General features: G+C 40.7%; 1 pseudogene; it reads right to left on the minus strand.

The window, feature by feature from the left end:
* Positions 1-1,019: 1,019 nt before the first annotated feature.
* On the minus strand, positions 1,020-13,350 carry LOC102260748 (annotated as a pseudogene).
* Between the last annotated feature and the right edge of the window lie 841 nt (positions 13,351-14,191).

The following is a 14,191-nucleotide window of genomic DNA, read 5'->3' on the forward strand; positions in this document are numbered from 1 at the left end:
TATGTTGAAGTCCCAGCCTCCAGTACCTCAGAATGTGACTGTATTTGGACATAGGTCCTTTACAAAGTACTTAAGGTAAAATGGTCTTTAGGGTGGGACCTAATCCAAATGGTGTCCTTATAAGAATAGATACACACACACACACACACACACACACACACACACACGCACATGACCATGTGAAGACAGAGGAAGAAGAGCATCAAGAAGAGTAACAAGCCAAGGAGAGAGGCCTCAGAAGAAACCAACCTTGCTGACACCTTCATCTTGAACTTTTTGTCTCCAGAAGTGTGAGGAAATAAATGTCTATTGCTTAAACCACCCAATCTATATGACTTTGTTATGGCAGCTCTAGCAGACTAATACAGCTTTGAAAGCCTCAGCCTTATTGGCCCAAATGTAGGGAATATTTGTAGGCTAGAACAATTTCATCACAATTATAAGCTAGGATGTTGGGATGTAATCACCTATGTGTAGACACAGTGGAATGAAAAGAGCCTAAAAGAATAAGACAGTATTAGTTGATATTATGGTAAGACAAATTTGTGATGATTCTACAAGTAAAGGCAATTGGAAGCAACCTGTTTAAAAATCTGAAATTAACTACTGAAACTGTCATACATCCATGAAATGAATACTTTACACCTATTAAAATGACCCTGGACCAATGGGGGGATAGGAGGAGGGAATAGGTAAAAAGGTAAGGGAATATAATCAATAATACTGTGATAAATTAGCATGGCGATAGATGATTACTAGAATTAGTGGGGTGATTGCATTGTAAGGTATAAAAATGTTGAATCACTATATTGTACAACTGAAATTAATATAATATTGTATATCAACTATACTTAATTAAACTAAAAAATGAACCTGGAGAATACTTAATTTCATTTTAAAAGTTCATTATATATATTTAAACGGGCTTAATTCACTTTATTTTTCTTGTATAAAATTATGTGGTGGCCACAGCTGGAGCCCGGATCCTCTGCACAAACACTCTGGTGTGGGTCTTATTTATTTATTTGGTGTGGATCTTTACAAGATGGTCAGTGAGTTCCTGATAGGGAGACTTAGTGAACATGGTCTCTTTCCAGAGGTCGGGGGTGAGATAGCTGTAGGTCTTGGAGATGGCTTCAAAGGTGGCCTCGGCAAAGTTGCCCAGGGAGGCAGTGCAGCGCCTGGCCTAGGTATAGCAGTTGTGGATACTGGCCAGCAGCAGCAGCTTCTTAGGCACAGCGGCTGAGTCAATGCCAGTGGCCCTGGGGGGAGGGATGAGGCCACCAGTACAGAACCACAGTGGCCAGTCACCTTGCAAGGGACGGTGTGAGACTTACCAATCTTGTTCCCCTGGTAGCCTCCCTGCACAGGGACAACAGAGAGCTTAGCCAGGATGATGACCCCACAGACGGCAGTGGCTACTTCCTTGGAGCACTTAACACCCAGACTGACATGTCCATTTGTAGTCCACAAAGACAACAAATGCCTTGAACCAGGTCCTCTGGCCAGTGGGTCTGCTTCTGCATGTACATAATCTTCAAAGCCTCGACCTTGAGCAATGCCTCCAAGAAAAAGTCAATGATCTGATTCCTTGATGAGCAGGGAGAAGTGATAGATCTCCTCCAGAGACTTGATCATGTCATTGACCAGGCGGCCTGGCTTGGTGATAGGGGTCCAATCCTTGATCTCTGCTTACCTCCTCAACTCCCTGGCCTCAGCTGACCCGTGACCTTGGCCCAATACACCGCCAAATCACCAGGGCCTCCCATTCTAGCGTCCCCTCCCACAACACCCATGTCATCATTTGGTATTTACTTGGAAAAGATGCTCATGATATATATTTTCTTCCTTGATTTTAGAAAGAGAAAGGAGGGGGGGAGAGAGACAGACAGACAGACAGACAGACATTGATGGCCTCCCTCTGGCACCCACCTGACAAGGGATCAAAACCACAACCTGGGTATGTGCCCTGACTGGAAATTGAAACTGCAACCTTTTGGAGCATGGAAGGATGCTCCAAACAACTGAGCCACACCAGTCAGAGCTCATGAAATATTTTTTGATGAAAAAAAAGGTTTTCTACAAATAGATAATCCCATTTTTGTAAATAATAAAAAATTGTATTCACATATAAATTTTAAAATATATATATTTTATTGATTTCAGAGAGAAAGGGAGAGGGAGAGAAATAGAAACATCAATGATGAGAGAGAATCACTGATCGGCTGCCTCTTGCACACCCCCTACTGGGGATTGAGCCTGCAACTCAGGCATGTGCCCCTGACCAGAATGGAACCCAGGACCCTCCAGTCCATAGGCCGATGCTCTATCTACTAAGCCAAACCAGCTAGGGCCTCACATATAAATTTAAAGAGGCAGAGGGTGGACCGGTTGGCGTGGCTCAGTGGTTGAGCGTTGACCTATGAACCAGGAGGTCACGGCTGGATTCCTGGTCAGGGCACGTGCCCAGGGTTACAGGCTCAATCCCCAGTGTGGGGCATGCATGAGGCAGCCGATAGATGATTCTCTCTCATCATTGATGTTTCTATTTCTCTCTTCCTCTCACTTTCCCTCTCCCTTCCTCTCTAAACTTAATTAAAAATAAATAAATAAATAAATAACAGAGGGTGGACACCAAAACATTAAACTGGTTATTTCCGGGAAGTAGGATTATGAGGGATTTTCTCTTTCGCCATTCTGCTTATCTCTATCTTCTTATTTCTTTATAATAGAATGCAATGATTTTGTTATAAGGAAAAAAATCAAATAGTTTCATTAAATCTATTACATGAAGTGATTATCTTTAATGTCATAAATATCTGCATCAAAGTCAAGGATCTGAAGCAATTACCTACAGAATATGACAGGTAATACAGGTAATTCAAATTTTAAGACACACAGCCCTCTCCACACCAAATCCATTCCTCTTCCCCACAATTTATCTTTACACCAGAATTGCATCAGTTCTTCATATATCCAACGCATTACAGCCATAACATTGTGTATCAGATCATGTTTTATTCCTGCATTGAAACCCAAGTTCAGGCTTCAGCTAAAAGAAGGGTTTTTCTTTCTCCTCCAGTCTCTCAGATGTCGGATTTTATAAAGCAAAACAAGGACTGCAAATATACTTGGATGTGGCAGATTACACGGAAAGAGCATTGACTGGGACATGAGACAGCTCTGGGTTCCATCGTGGCTCTATCAGTTACTGGCTGTCACTAATACAGGTGTCCAATCTGGCAAACTTCAGTTCCTTCAACTACAAAACAGATGTAATTACCACCTGGGCACTGTCATGAGGATTAAAAGAGATGACATGCATAAGGCATTCAAAAAAGGCATCTGGCCCATGGTAGGTGTTCAGTAAACTGTAACTGTTATACACTTACAAAATTGATGCTTGCCTTACTCAGTGGCTCAGTGGTTGAACGTTGACCTATGAACCAGGAGCTCATGGTTCAATTCCAGATCAGGGCATATGTCTGGGTTTCAGGCTCCATCCCCAGTAGAGGGAATGCAGAAGGCAGCCAATCAATGACTCTCTCTCATCATTGATGTTTCTCTCTCTCCCTCTCCCTTCCTCTCTCTGAAATCAATAAAAACATATTTTAAAAATTGATGCTTAACATTTACATTTTACAGCCAAGCACATATATATTTCTTTACAATAAAAGTGTTAAGGTTACATCAAATTTCCTATGTAATCTTTGTTTCTCACTCACATTGATGTTTTTCCCTCTCCCTCTCCCTTCCTCTCTTGCTGGAAATCAATAAAAATATTTTAATATATAAATAAAAATCAGAAAAGTGCCATAGTAAAATCATTATTTCTTAACTACTACATTATCATCATTCATTTATGAGTATGATTGTACAACTGGATTTCTATATGTGTACATGTATATGCATATAAGGTGCTTATAAAGTTAAGTTGCTCAGAACATCTTAATGTTATTTAAATTATATTATGGTGACAATGGACAAGATAAAACAGTTATAATCAAAATACTGACTTAGAGCCCTAGCTGGTTTGGCTCAGTGGATAGAGTGTCAGCCTAGGACTGAAGGGTCCCAGGTTCGATTCTGGTCAAGGGCACATGCCTGGGTTGCAGGCTTGATGTCCAGTTGGGGGTGTGCAGGAGGCAGCCAATCAATGATTCTCTCTCATTATTGATGTTTCTATTTCTCTCTCTTCCTCTCCCTTCCTCTCTGAAACCAATAAAAATATATTTAAAAACAACAACAATGACAAAAACAACAAACACACACACACCAAAATACTGACTTAGAAATTTTCCGCAGGATTAAAACAATGGCTTATTTTATAGAATGGGATAGACCTGAGTGAGGTGACTGGTCAAATTGGTCCTGTTGCTTCAGATGAATTTGGAGTAAGTGCTGATTTTTGGACACACAGATAGTGAATAACATGCCCAACTTAAACAAATAGGAAGTGGTGGAGCCAGGTGTGGAATCCAAGTCCTAGGATTGTACAGCTCAAGTTCTTTCTACTGCACTGAATAGAATGACAGAAAATTTTAAATCTTGAGTAGGCTATAAGTCTGTAGTTACATACAGAAACAAACTTGCCATAAAAAAAATAGACTGGAGGGAGAAGGGACAAGTACATCCAGATATTAAACATGTACAGCCCAAGCGGCATGATTCAGTGGTTGAGCATTGACTTATGAACCAGGTGGTTATGGTTCGATTCCCGGTCAGGACATGTGCCCAGGTTGCGGGCTTGATCCCCAGTGAGGGGTGTGCAGGAGGCAGCACATCAATGATTCTCTCTCATCATTGATGTTTCTATCTCTCTCTCCCTCACCCTTCCTCTCTGAAATCAATAAAAAATGTATATATATTAAAATTGTAGAAACTTTCCCAAAGAAATGCAGACAAAGATATTTGTATAAGGATGGTTGTCATTAAATTATTTGCCATTATGAAAAACTCAGAACAAGCTAAATACTGGTATGTACTATAGGGCTTTAATGCATAAATGGTAAAATATTTCAATGATGAATAACATGTTAACCATTAGCAATCATGAAGTAGAAAGCTACTTAAAATTGGGATTATTCAAAATACAATAAGTGAAAAAAAATCTAACAAAACTCTATGTACCATTTTTCATTTTTGTTTTTGTGTTTGCCCGTATTTTTCAAATTTCTATAATGAATATAATTACTTTTACATCAGAAAAACAATTGTTATTTTAAAATACCAATAAACTTTAACCAGAAGAATAGCTAGTTTAAGATTACAGAATGTAAATATAGTTTCTACTTAAAACTTAATTGTTTCAAGTTTTTGTATACATAGGAATTCAAAGTAAGATTCAAAGATAAAAGGTTCCTGTGGGCCCCAAATCAGATATAAAATCAAGGTACATATTTCTATATAAAGAAACTAGTGGTTAGGCCATTAAAAGGAAGATTCCCAGCCCACCACAACAGGCTCACCCCCCAGGAGATTAACTGATTTTCAGTATTCAAATCCATAAGAGGACTCATAAAGACCTCATAGACAGACAGGTATTTTTAGAAGAAATAACCTGTATATTCAAAATAAGATTGATTCTTAATTTCTATCTTTCCTCTTAGTTAATGTTAATATTGCAATCTGTAAATAAAGTTGTTCAAATTGTATGAACCTTCCAAGATAACTGATTTCTAATTTAAAAACATTTAAAAGGTAAGAAATGAAATCTATTTCTCCAACATATAAACAATATTCAAACCACAGCCAGCCTTATACTTCATAGTGAAAATCTAGAGGAATTCCTTTAAAAATAAGAATAAAAATCTCTCCTAAAAAAATTTTATTTAGCATTGTTTTGCAAGCTTTTCTGGTCAATGCAGTAAGACATGAAACAGATAAAGAAATTTAAATATTGGAAAGAAAAAGTTTACATTATCATTAATTATAGATGATATCACTAACTAGAAACCCCAAAGAAATGAATGAAAAACTATATTCAAGAGAAATCTAAAAGCTATAGCCATCATTTATTAAAATCCTTTATGTCCAACACTGTAGCACTGTATTCTCAGAGCCAGGCATCTGGTAAGTAGTAGAGCTGGGATTCAAACCCAAGTCTGACCAATCCAAAGACTGTGCAGACTGTTCTTTTCAATACTTTGCTCTGTAAAGTGGATAGTTATAATGCTCATGTATACACATTTCCTATATGAAAGCAATAACCATCACAAAAGTTCAATTTAAAAAACCCCATTCACAAAGCAACAAATTCAACAAGGTTTGGGTGCAACTAATAAAAGGAAAAAAACCTACTTAGACATAAACTAAATATATATAGAAATAACAAGAAATAGAGATGAGACAAAATTTAGATAGGAAGAATAAATTTTTATATTTAAAATGTATATTCCAAATTAATTTATATTTTAAATGTAATTCTGATCAAAACCCCAACTGAATAAACTATACAGAGAAAAAACAAAATTATCACATGTGTCTAAAAGAAACAAACAGGTGATAATAGCAAAGAAAACTTTGCTAAAGAATTATAGGCAAAAGAGGTAGCATATATTAAAATTATTATAAGTCCATAATTAAAAGAGCCTGTGACTATGCAAGAAAAAAACAAATAATTAATAGAACATAATAGATAAAATAGAAATAGATCTGTCTAATATACTTATTAGAAGTTAGTTTATGATAAAGAAAGCACCAATAATCATCAGAGATGGAAGGAATTAGTAATTGTTGGAATAACTGGCCACCAATTTGAGGGAAAACATCAAGGTAAATTCCTACCTCACACCATACACAAAATAAATTCCTTAGGATTAACTAGTTAGAAATGTATTTTTAAAACAGAAAAATAAGCCCTAACCGGTTTGGCTCAGTGGATAGAGCGTCAGCCTGTGGACTCAAGGGTCCCAGGTTCAATTCCGGTCAAGGGCATGTACCTTGGTTGCAGGCACATCCCCAGTAGGGAGTGTGCAGGAGGCAGCTGATCGATGTTTCTCTCTCATCGATGTTTCTAACTCTCTATCCCTCTCCCCTCCTCTCTGTAAAAAATCAATAAAATATATTAAAAAAAATAAAAATAAAACAGAAAAATAAGACAAAAAGCCTGGCTGGTGTGGCTCAGTAGTTGAGCATCAACCTGTTGAACCAGGAGGTCATGGTTCGATTCCTAGTCAGGGCACATGCCCAGGTGGCGGGCTCAATCCCAGTGTGGGGTGTGCAAGAGGCAGCTGATCAGTGATTCTCTCACATCACTGATGTTTCTATCTCTCTCTCCCTCTCCCTTCCTCTCTGAAATAAATAAAAAAATATTTTTTAAAAAATGGACAAAAACAAAATTTGTCATACTGATAGAGAGAAAGAAATGTATCATACCACTGGAGGAGAAAGAAATTTTAAAACTTGAATGCAAATAAGGAATCTATAATAATAAAAGCATAATATGCTAATTAGACCAACCATCCTTCCAGGCGAAGCCGGGGCTGTGAGGGAAGTCGGGGTCCTGGGTGCCCGTGGGCAGCCGAGGGAAGCCCAGGTCCTGGGTGCCAGAGGGAATCCGGTGCCAGCAGCTGGGGGAAGGAAGACCTACTCTTGCAAGAATTTCGTGCATCAGGCCTCTAGTAGGCTATATAAAATTAGGAATTAAAGAAACATCAAAAAAAGAAAATTCATAAACCAAAGAACTTTTTTGCATGTATGTATAACCAATGAACAGAGGCGACAGTGCAGTGAAGGCCTGCGGGGTGGTGATGGTTGGAGGGGGTCAATGTGGGGGAAAAAGGGGACATCTCTAATGCTTTCAACAATACAGATACATTTTAAAAAAATAAATGACAGGGAAAAAAAAGAAAAACCATAAATAGCTTAACCCAGTGATTTTCAACTAGTGTGCTGCAAGAATTTCTAAAACATGCAATACCTACCCTAGCCGATTTGGCTCAGTGGATAGAGCGTCGAAGGGTCCTGGGTTCGATTCTGGTCAAAGGCATGTACCTTGGTTCCAGGCTCCTCCCCGGACCAGGTCCTAGTCAAGGAGGCAACGGTGTGCAGGAGGCAACGGTGTGCAGGAGGCAACCAGTCAATGTGTTTCTTTCACATCGATCTTTCTATCTTTCCCTCTCTCTTCCACTCTAAAAATCAATGGAAAAATATCCTTGGGTGAGGATAAATAAATAAATAAATAAATACACAGCCTTCTTAAAAAACAAACAAACTTGCAATGCCTGACTATTTAGTCAGAGAAAGTGACCTCTTTTCCCTTAGATTGTCAAATTAAAAAAAATGACAACAACCAACACAATAGCTGTCCAGTGTGAATGAATCATAATTATATCAATTTTTTGTCAGATCAGCAAAAAATATATTGTTAGGTGTGCTGCAGAATTGTAATAATTAGTTTATGTGTGCCATAAGATGAAAAGGTTGAAAATCACTGGCTTACCCACACAGAAATATGAACCATCTCAGTGGCTCTCTATGGAGCACGCCTGCACCCATCCCCACCCTTTTCCCCAGGTGTGTTTTCCTTGCCTCTCTTTCTCCTAAATTCCAAAGGCCCTTCAAAAACAAAACAACAACAAAAAGAAATATGAACCATCTCTATGTCAAAAATAAAAAAGCAGCCCTAGCAGGGTTAGCTTAGCGGATAGAGTGTTGGACTGCAGACCAAAGGGTCCCAGGTTCGATTCTGGTCAAGGGCATGTATCTTGGTTGCAGGCTCCTCCCTCGCTCGTGCCCTGGTCGGGGCTCCTGCAGGAAGCAACCAATAGAACTCACATTGATGTTTCTCTGTCTTCCCTCTCTCAAAAAAACAAAAAAAAACAAAAAAAAAACAATGGAAAAGTATCCTCGGACAAGGATTAACAACAACAAAAAAAAGTGGAAAAAATATTTTGTAACAAAAATTACAAAAGAAATATATATTAAGCAAAGTAGTTTTTAATTTTTCTCTTTAAATGAGAAAAAAATGCCCAAAGTCCACCAAGATATAATAAAATGTGCAAATACATTCATATGCTGTATTGTTAATGGCACTGTAAATGGGCATATAATCCTTTTGGGAAGCTTTATTTACACTATATATATATATATATATATACACACACACACACACACACACACACACACACACACACACACACATACACATATACATATATATATATTATTAGAGCTTTTTGTTTTTAAAAAAAGTTAAAAAGGACTGGAAAGAAATTTACTAGAAAGAAGTGTCAGTAATGGGAATGAGTTATATATTTTTTATTTCCCAAATTTTATGTAATTGCTTTACTTTGTTTTACTAATTTAAGTGGATAATCTTACAGATACTGTTATCTCCTTGTATTACAGAGTCTGGGATTGGAGACACAATTTTCGAAATCATCTAAAAAGCAATCATTCCTCTTAAAACATAAACCTGAGATAAATAGGCCTTGCAATTTTCCATTTACCCTAGAAAACTAATGCTTTTGTTACAGGTGTCTTTTTAAAAAGCAGTGGAAGGAGTAGAAGATCTTTGTAAAAACGAAAGAATGTGTCAGTGGTAAGTTAGCCTTCGATGAAAGCACACCCCTCTGCAGACCAGTCAAATTAAGTGCCTTGGCTCCTGCCCACATGCTTGGAAGAAAGATCTTCAGGGAACCCTAACCCACCCCAAGTTACTACAACCTCCTTTCAAAGAGCAAGTCCTGATCTCATGTTTCTTATCTGTAGTTGCCCAAAGGAGCCTCTGAGATTAGCTAGAGCAGGCAGAGCACACAGTTACAGCTATAGACTCCAGGAAACAAAAAGGGCAAGGAGCCCCTCTTCATGCCTTGTCCCATCACACAGAAACACAGCAGGGGGCTCAGCTGTGCATACCACCAAACACCAACGTAAAGCACCCATTGTCCAAAACCACCATGAGATACTACCTTAGGCTCATTAGGGTGCCTTGTATAAAAAAAAACAAAAAACAAACAAACAAACAAAAAACAGAAAAAACTGGTGGCAAGGATGTGGAGAAAATGGAATCCTTGTGTACTGCTGGTGGGAATGTAAAATAGTACAGCCTCTATGAAAAACAGTATGGCAGTTCCTTAAAAAATTGAAAATAGTTACCCCATGATCCAGTGATCCCCCTTCTGCATGTCTAACCAAAAGAATCTAAAGTCCATTATTCACAACAGCAAAAAAGTGGAAGGAACTTAGATGTTTATAGATGATGAATGGGTAAACAAATGGTGGTGTATATGTACAATGAAATATTATTCAATCTTAAAAAGGAATGAAGTACTGACACATGCTACAACATGGATGAACCTCGAAGAAAGTATGCTAAAATAAGCAGACACAGAAGGACAAATATTGCATGATCACTTACATGAGGTACCTAGAGTAGTCAAATTCATAGACAGAAAGTAGAACGGCGGGTGCCAGTGGCTAGGGAAGGGAATGGGGGAGTTGGTAAACTGGACAGAGTTTCAGTTTGGGAAGATGAGAACGTTCTGAAGATGGATGGTGGTGATGGTTGCACAATAATATGAACGTACTTAATGCCACCCAAAATGGCTAAAGTGGTAAAATTTATGTAATGACTATTTTACTGTTATCTATCTATCTATCTATCTATCTATCTATCTATCTATCTATCATCTTTTATAATCGTAGCCAGTTCTAGGTAACTGAGAGCAGGGTGATGCTTGCTTCTTAGGCTTTTCATAACTCAAAGAACATGGGACACTGAATGCTGGAACCATAAAGCAGTGCTGAGCAATTTCCTTATCGCTGGCTCCTCAACTTAGAATTTTTTACAAAAGTAATTTACAAAGGGCAAAGTTCTCAGCCATGGGACTCCCGGGGTTTGGCTCATGTGGTGCTGACAGAGTTCTTTCATGTTGCATAGAGAACACCTGAGAGGCTCTTTCTGTGGCGATGCACAGGATGACACCATGCTATGAAATGAGGCTAAAATGAGGCCGGCTGAGAGCTCTGGTCTGAGTACTTGCTTCAACCGTCTGAGCGCCAGTTCCAGGGATTATTTTGAGAACTTAATTGAGTTATAGGCAAACATGTCAATTTGTAATTCGCCTAAATATGTCACCTGTCCCCAAGCTGGGGTCCTGAAGCACCATTCAACTCCTCTAGCATTGTTTGCTGGTCAAAGATCAAGCCCACTTTTCTTTTTAAAACCTGGTCCAATGGCTCTCTGAAGCTGTCTTTAGTCTCATAAAGACTCTTTGGCCACCTACTGGATTTTTTCAGCGCCAGAACCAAGCAGAAAAAGAGCAACTTACTGCCCTTGTTCAAAGGAAAGAGAGAAGAGTTGCAGACTAGAAGCTAGACAGACTTTATTATTCAGTACTCACCGGGATTTGCAAGAGAATAGCTCAGACACAGTCTGTTACTACCCTCCTCTCAAGGAAAAAGCCAATTACGTCTCCTACCTAAAGAGTTTAGCAGGAGTGTGGGACACAAAAGCTTCTATGACATCTTTATCCTGGGCACAAGGAGGGGAAAATAAAAGGCGACACATTTCAAGTAACTTTGCTATTTTTTTCTAAGTTACCAGGAGGAAAAAGGTTTAAATCATTTGCCAGTTTCTTCACATAAAAAAGGATTATCAGCTACTTTCACTTTCTAACGAACAGCTCTAGTCTTCGAAATGAGTTCTGTCTGGGTAAGGCATTTCATTTAAACCCAAGTCATTCTGATTAACAGAGAGATATTGAAAAAAACACACCCCCTCTCCCCCTTTTTGTTTTTAACACGAACATTCTGTTGGATGTGACTCTTGAGATTAGAGAGCAAAACCAGAAAAAAAATGGAAGTTACAAGTCACTCAGGCAGAGCACACCCAGAGGGAAAGATTCATTGACGGGTTGGAAATTTTGGGCCGTGTGGCAGCTGAGCAGCAGGCTCGGGGTGGAAGCTGAGAAAGGCTGGACTGAGGGGAGGCAGCAGGGCCGCTGGGCTGCAGGGGGTGCTGGGAGCTGGCGAGGTCATTGTTGCAGCAACCTTGGTCACAGTGGTGTATAGGAGTCCAAAAACTAATTTTTCAAAAACGAATCAGGGTGTGAGAGGTGCTGGTAGTGAGAAACTGCTCTTCAGGTGCTAATCCTGCCAGGTGGTACTGCCTCTAAGGAGGTCCAGAAACAGGGTTTCACATGCACACCCGCCAGTGTGGGGAGGGTCTCAGGCCTACCGAGTGCAACACACACATTCATAATACTCACATAGATCTGGGCTCAGAGAGCTGACGGGACTTGCTAAAGGGCCAAAGCTACACAAAGATGGGATTTGGATTCAGGCCTCCTGACTCCCTGGAATGAGAACACACCGGCTGGTGCTAGCGTGCTCGCATCAGTCAGAGCTCGGCCTGACGAGGCCACGTCGCCCTGCCCTGTGCAGGCACCACCAGTGTGGGCTCTGCCGTCGGGAGGCATGGCATTGGTACAGATTCCCGGAACCCTGCCAAGCTCTCCAGTTGTCTGGTGGCAGCCTGTTCAGTAAAAGTCAGGAAAAGAGGGGAAAGCACCTAAGTGGCCAGCAGGCTGGGGCCCAGACACATGCAGATGGCTCCCCAGCTTGCATCTGTCGGCGCTTTCATCTGCCTCGTCCTTCTCTCCAGCGGTTCTCCTGGAGCCTCGGGTTGCTTGAAGCATGGCTTTTACTTGTCACTCTGTTCTCTTCCCCTTCCATCTCTCCAAGCAGCTAAGGACGCCCTCATGGACACAACGGCCTTATTAACGCTCACTGCTGGGGGAGGGGGGGGGGCGCGTGTCCAATCAACAGCAACTGGCACTGTAAACAGGTTTAGATCATGAAGTTGGATACAATTAAAAGTGCGCATAAATCAAGAGGGCAGACTCAATCTTGACCCAGAGAGGTGCCTACAGGATCCATTTAACCCTCACTACCACCGTTGGAGGCAGGTATATGCCCCCAGTGTGAGAAGACAGGTGTACAGAGGTTAAATTGCCAAAGGTCAGAATGAGCCTGGCTCACTCCAAAGTCCCCATGTTGCCACCACTGTTCTGAAAATCACACCAGGAAGGGTCCCTCCGACTGGGTTGTCCTCTGCTTGAAATAAGGATTCTGACTCTCCTCAAAGGGCCTGTGGTTAAACTAGACCAACTCTAACTTGCTTTGTTCAGACAACTCTGAAGGCACCGGTCTGCGGAACAGCACCCTCAGGGACAACATGCCTCACCCTGAGGATGGGACGTGAGAGGGCTGTACAATGCCAGCTGAAGCACAAGCTGACAACCCATTTCTGAGAAAGGGGAGGAAATTCACGGTTATCCCTGGCCAGTGGAAAACACACTTACCGGCAGCTATAAATTCCCTACTGGAACTGCTTTCCCCCATTTCCCCAAACGCAAGCCAAGCTCCGGATTTGAGAAAGCTGGGGATGGGCCCTTATTTAGAACATGGTCCAAAGAGTTACAAGTGGTAAGGAGGACAGGGCAATGGGGGTAAGGGGGTTGGCTGTTGTGAGCACAGAGGCATTGTTTTCCTGCCTGCCCTGTGAATGTACCGAAAGTTCACCAAGCTAACAGTACAAAGGTCAGGGAGCGATTGATAAGTTGGGCAAGAGATCTGCAGCTGAGACTGCTGTAGTGTTTAAATGCTATGATGAGCAACCACAGGGAAGGAGAGGAGAGTGAGGACATGAAACATGGCATCACAGGTGAGAGGGCTTTGTTGGGAAGCTAACTATAGCATGTCATCTTTCAATGGAGGACACCATCTAGAGGAAACCTGCACGTTTCAAACTCAGTTATATAATAAACGATGTCCCTCTCTGCACAATCCACCATTACCAGCTACCCTCCAGGCTTCATCAGCTACACTTACCATAAGTGTTTCAAATTGCAGAACGACATGCACTGGAGTTAGGATGGATCTCAAAAATCTGGCAAGTAGAGGCCCTGACTCCATCCCGAAATGAAGATTATTTGTGGGTATGCATGCATGTGCACTCTCCATTTAGAGGACTTATTTCCAGTTCCTGAAATTTCTGAAAGGTTCCAAAATTGGGCACAGACTTTGGACTGTTTTCTGAAGAGGGTGACACACAAAGCAGAACTACACTGGGCTCTGACCGTGGGTGACAACATTCTCTGGCTGTTCATGGAGAAAGTTCTGGGAGGGTGGAAGTGCTGGGCAGGGGAGTTGGTGCATCAGAAAGCTCAGAGGCTCCTCCAGG

The sequence above is a fragment of the Myotis brandtii genome, unplaced genomic scaffold (assembly GCF_000412655.1).
Source record: "Myotis brandtii unplaced genomic scaffold, ASM41265v1 scaffold1144, whole genome shotgun sequence".
NCBI lineage: Eukaryota > Metazoa > Chordata > Mammalia > Chiroptera > Vespertilionidae > Myotis > Myotis brandtii.